This window comes from Papio anubis, chromosome 2 (assembly GCF_008728515.1).
Source record: "Papio anubis isolate 15944 chromosome 2, Panubis1.0, whole genome shotgun sequence".
NCBI classification, from domain to species: Eukaryota; Metazoa; Chordata; class Mammalia; order Primates; family Cercopithecidae; genus Papio; species Papio anubis.
This window is the reverse complement of record NC_044977.1, coordinates 107,231,245-107,237,357: the sequence shown is the minus strand read 5'-3', so window position 1 is coordinate 107,237,357 and position 6,113 is coordinate 107,231,245. Positions and strand designations below refer to the sequence as shown.

The 6,113-nt window shown below is 42.7% G+C and overlaps 1 pseudogene; it reads left to right on the top strand.

Annotated features, from left to right (window-relative positions):
• Window positions 1–2,839: 2,839 nt before the first annotated feature.
• On the top strand, window positions 2,840–3,973 carry LOC101014118 (annotated as a pseudogene).
• The last annotated feature ends 2,140 nt before the right edge of the window (window positions 3,974–6,113 follow it).

Below are 6,113 nucleotides of genomic sequence, written 5' to 3'. Positions count from 1 at the left end.
AAACTCAGAAATGACAGAGGTGATAAAATTAGCAAAAAGAAAAAAAAGCAAAAACAGAGAGAAACGGGAGATACAGATACAAGCCAAATGGAAATTCTAGAGATGAAAAATATAATGTTTGAAATAAAAAATTTACTGAAAGAGTTAAACAACAATTTAGGCAGTGCAGAAGAAAAGATCAATGAACTTGGAGACATAGTAATAGAAACTATCCAAACTAAAGCACAGAGAGAAAAAAGATTGAAAAAACTGAACAGAGTTTCAGTGACCTGTAGGGCAATAGAAAGTCGTATAATGAGATTACAAGATGCAGAAGTGGGGGAGTGACCGAAATAATATTAAACAAAAATATTGCTCAAATTTTCCAAATGTAATAGAAACTATTAACTTGTAGCTTCAAGAATCCCAACAAACCTTCATGCAAGATAAATACACACACACACACACACATACACACACAGCATATCACAATCAAATAGCTGGGGGGAAGTGATAAGAAGAAAATATTAAAAGTAGGCAGAGAAAAAACATAACATACAAAGGAAAGAAATAGAATGATCACTGAGTGAGACTCCATCTCAAAAAAAAAGAAAGAAGGAAAAAGAAAGCTAGAGTGGCTTTCTAAATATCAGGGTAGACTTCAGAACCTTATAAAAGGATGAAGAAAAACATTTCATTATGATGAAGTAAACAATTCATAAAAAATAAGTAACAATCATTGATGTGTCTGCACTGAATAATATAATTTCAAAATACATGCAGCAAAATTGACTAAACTGAAGGAGAAAGACAAATCCATAATTATATTTGGAGATATAAACACTTCTTACCCGATAGTTGGTAAAATAAGTAGTCAGAAAATCGGTAAGGATGTCAAAGATTTGAACAATACTATTGACCAACTTGACCTAGCTAACATTTATAGAACACATCACTTAACAAAAGAAGAAATATTTTAAGTGCGCATGAAATAGTCACGAAGATAGACCATATGTTGAGCCATCAAACAAGAATGGGACCAGTAATGTTTTAAATTCTTGGGGCTTTTTGGATCAAGCACCTTAATCAGATATTGAGTATCAAGTCCCTGCTCAGTTTCTATGACACTGGTTTCTGCCCTGTTCTTCATGACCCAAGTCCTTCCAGAGGCTGAACTCAGCTTCTGAAGTCCAGGCCCTGCACCTATAGTTTCTGATACTTTCTGCTGATGTCCCTGGCACTGAATTGCTAGACTTGCCTGACCACTAGCCACTGATAGAACTTACTCCTTTTTTTTTTTTGAGATGGCGTCTCCGTCTTGTTGCCCAGGCTGGAGTGCAGTGGTACGATCTCAGCTCACTGCAACCTCCGCCTCCCAGGTTCAAACGATTCTCTTGCCTCAGCCTCCCGAATAACTGGGACTACAGGAACCCGCCACTATGCCCGGCTAATTTTTGTATTTTGGCTCACGCCTGTAATCCCAATACTTTGGGAGGCCGAGGCGGGCAGATCAAAGGAGGTCAGGAGTTTGAGACTAGCCTGGCCAACATGGTGAAACTCAGAACGTACTCCTTTTATCTGCCCCAACTTCATGAGTCCCTAAGCTCTGGTTCTAGGTACCCATAGTCTGACTCAATTATTCATTCAACAATCATTTATTGAGCACCCACTATGTGCGAGGCACAGAGCAAGATGCTGGAGATACAGCCACGAATAGGGCAGACATGATCCCTTTTCCAAAGTAGATAGTGTCCAGTAAGAGACACAGACAAGTAGCGAGACAATTACAAAGCACTGTGATATATCCTATGAGTGAGCAAGTCCAGGGAGCTTTGAAGGCACAGAGACTGAATACCTAATTTGGACTTCAGGTTTAAGAAAGACTTTCTGGTGGAAATAAAATCAAAGCTGAGACTTGAAGGATGAGTAGGAGTCAGCCAGAGGGTAGAAAATGTGGTACGTTGTTCTAGGCCAGTGATTCTCAAAATGTGTTTCCAGATCAACAGCACCAGCATCAATTAAGAACCTGTTAGAAATGCAAATTCTCAGGCCCTTCCCCAGACATACAGTCAGAAATTCTAGATGTGGGTTCCAGAAATATGAGTTCTAGCAAATCTTACAGGTGATTCTGATGAATTGTAAAGTTTAAGAATCACGACTCTAGACTGAGGAACAACATGTACAAAGGCATGGAAAAAATGTGGTCTTCTCCAAGCCATACTCAAATATGAGAATGGTGATCCTAGTGCCTATCAGAGATGGCAACACCAAACCTAGTTCAATTCTTGTTTAACAGAAAAATAGAATAGGAAAGAACTATTATTTGTTAAACAGAGAGTATATACCAGGCCCTATGCTTCACATTGTTTCTCTTACCTAATCCTTACTACATCCCTATTATTAATATGATATCCATTTTACAGCTACGGAAGTTGAGGTTCTGAGAGTTACAGAACTTGCCCAACCTCACTCAACTAGTAAGTACCAGAACTGGGATTTGAACCCAGTTCTCTCTGACTCTGGAACCCAGGGAATTTTCTATGCCAGCCCACTGCTTCCAGGAAAAAGAGCTGAAGATGGGCCGGGCGCGGTGGCTCAAGCCTGTAATCCCAGTGACTTCTTTAGAGGTCGGTGACGGGCGGATCACTTAGGTCAGGAGATCGAGACCATCCGGGAAGGGACAATAACAGTGAAACTCGCTCTACTAAAATACGCAAAAAACTAGCTGGCGAGGTGGCAGGCCCCTGCAGTCCCAGCTACCGGGAGGCTGAGGCAGTGAGAATGGCGCGAACCCGGGAGGCGGAGCTGTGTGAGCCAAGACTTCACCACTGCACTCTAGCCTGGGCGGCAGAGCGAGACTCTGTCTCAAAAAAAAAAAAAAAAAAAAGAGTTGAAGTTGAAGAGGTGAGGGCATTTCAGCAGCTTCACTCACTAAGACTCCTGGGAATGAGGCAGGCTGACACAGCAGCCATTGTTTGATGTCAAAAACTGGCTTTTTGACTTTATTATCATGCCTTTGGAGATGGAGCCCAAAATGAGCAAATTTGCCTTTAGGTATCAGAGAAGTTCCATATCAGATAATGATTCTGGCTATGCACTGGAGGAGTACTTCAGGGTCCCCTGGGCCTTAGATCAGAGCAGAACCAGCTCTATTTTGCTTGCTTATCAGCGGAAAATGTCCTTATATTAACATCCCTGGAAAGAAACATCTGATTAAAGGGCTTGTATACCAGTTGCCACCACATGATAATGAGATATAGTACTGTCAGTCTTTGAATGAAGATGAGAATAAAGAATTCCAAGTGTTCAGTGCTTAGCAGCAGAAAGAAGCACTTGGAAGAGGCATGATTAAACTTTTGTCTAGAGCAGTAATGCACGCTATGTGTGAGCAATGTGGGTTGAAGATCAACGGAGATAAAACTGCAGTGTTTGCCTCTCGAGTGGGCCCTGGAGTGTGCTGGTACTCATTCTGTTTTGTCTGTTTCATGTATAAAGAGCTGCTGGTCAACCTCGTCTATTTTTATCAGGATGAAAAAATTCACTGTGGCAGGCACCATGCTGAATTGCTCAAACCCTGAAGCTCAGCATGTGCTGAGATAATTTTGTTGATGTTTGCACAGAAACTGAGAGTCACCATTGGCACATGAAACACTTCTGCTGCCTTGAGCGCAAAATGGTCCCCAGAGGACAACGTATGTTATGAAGGATGGCCACCCATTCTGCTGTGGCTGTTTTGAGCCTGTCTACACAGAGTGCTGTGAAATCTGTGGGAACATATTAGTGTCGACCATGTGCAGATGACCTATGATGGGAAGTGTTGGCGTGCTGCAGAAGCGTGCTTTTCTCGTGCCTAGCATAAATCCTTTTTGTTGGATATCTCTTCTTTCCCAAAGTCAGATTTATTACTCAAAAATATGCAACCTTGGGCTGGGCATGGTGGCTCATGCCTGTAATCCCAGCATTTTGGGAGGGCAAGGTGGGCAAGTCACAAGGTCAGGAGTTGGAGACCAGCCTGGCTAATACGGTGAAACCCCATCTCTACTAAAAATACAAAAATTAGCCAGGCTTGGTGGTGGGCACCTGTAGTCCCAGCTACAAGGGAGGCTGAGTCAGGAGAATCGCCTGAACCTGGGAGGCGGAGCTTGCAGTGAGCTGAGATCACACCACTGCACTCCAGCCTGGGTGACAGAGCATTACTATGTCAAAAAGAAAAGAAAAGAAAAGAAAGAAGAAAAGAAAGACAGAGAGAGAGAAAGAGAGAAGGAAGGAAGGAAGAAAAGAACAAGCTAAAGCAAAACAACCAGAACCTTGCAAGTAAAAATTACTGACCTGATATGGACTGGGCACAAGATGAACAGTGTTTCTGCTCATGGCAACCACCCAGGCCCTGCAAACAGTAGAAGGCTCCAGAAATTGGATCTGGACCATGGGGCTTCAGGGTAGGCTAACGATCAAACACAGGGGTATGAAAATCCCTGGGGTTTTTGTCAGATTTGAAACCAGAGCAACGTGCTCAGGATTCTATGGATTCTTTGGCTTTGTCCAACATCACAGTAGCTTCAGAGGATGGATGAAGCAAGCTGAGGTCATCCTTATATTCTTTGCAAGCTCTGAAAAAACGGAGGCAGAAGATTGTGAGAAAATCAGCAGTATGGAAACTTTGAACTCTGCTGCATGGAAGTACAGAGTCCTTAAAGAGTCTAAGTTCAAAATTTTGTCTAGAAAAAAACAAATCATGCCTGATGAAAAACTAGTACATCTGCCAGTACTCAGACAATCCAAGTCTCAATCCAGACCACAGAAGGTCAGATGATGTCATTGACAATGGAAACTGCAACATCAAGATCAGGCAGTGTCCAGTGAGTGACAAGACCTGGGTGTACCATTCTGAAGAGAGGGGATCCAGATCTCATCACCATTTCCACAGGAGAAGTAGAAAGTCCCACTCTGACAATATCCTGAATATTGTTACAGAAAGAGAATATTCTCCCAAGGACAGGCTGCAGCTTGACATCCCCAATAAGTACAGTAATTTATGTGGAATAAAAGGGCCCAGGAAATCCAAGCATACATCCAGAATGCCGATCTCTACAGACAGCATGCCCATCCACTTCCGACCATTTCTATGTCCCCGGGAGTGAAGAGGTTTCTGGGATTCCTGGTGTTCCTCCTTCTCGTCCTCCTCTTCCAACTCAGAACAAAGGGATATTTTCTTGAACAATCAGTCCCTCAACCCCAGCCACAGAGATACGCCTACTATAGAGACGCCCTTTCCAGTCCAACTCCCTGCCCGTCAGCTTGGTTAGAGGACAACTAAATTCAAGAAGAAAAGCAGACACAAATGCAAAAACTATTATTTCTTAAGATAGTAGCTATGGAGATAAATGTGTTTAAAATATAGCATTAACCATCAAAATCCTATTTTTTTTCTTACATAAAACAGTTGCTAAAATAGTTTAAAGTGTTTTGCCTGTGTAAATGAGAAGTCAACTGCTGTTTACAGCATCAGATTAATGTTTGAAAGGTGAACTTTCTCCTGTTTACCCTCCTTAGATGGTACCTAATGGGAACATTACAGTTTTACACAGTGCTTTGGTCTCTGATCCTTAAGAGAATACTCAAGAAACTGCCTCGAAGTGATTGGACAAGGGTGTCGATTTTAGAAGATGGAAAACTCCAGCCACCTCGGAAAAGCAATAGTGTTTGTCATTCAGGTCAATCACATTGGCTGAGGTCCTGATTAGTCCATCTTATGAGGCAGAGGGCAAAAATTAACCACCTCTACTGGGGCTTCCTGGGCAATCTCAGTTATGAGTTAAAGTCCTAGCTTTCCTCTCTCTGGGAATTTAGCCCTCTGTTAGGGATTAACTGAGTCCAGGGGACTCCAAATTAAATGGGGCTTAAACAGATTTAAGCAGAAAGCAGTTCTGTGTAGATCTCACCTCTCGGCTGCTTACCCTCCAGCACCCTGCACGTCCCAGATGGTGAGTCCCATCCGTAATCCTAGCTACTCCGTAGGCTGAGGCAGGAGAATCACTTGAACCTGGGAGGCAGAGGTTGCAGTGAACAGAGATCATGCCACTGCACTCCAGCCTGGACAACAGAGTGAGACCCTGTCTCAAGAGAAAAAAAAA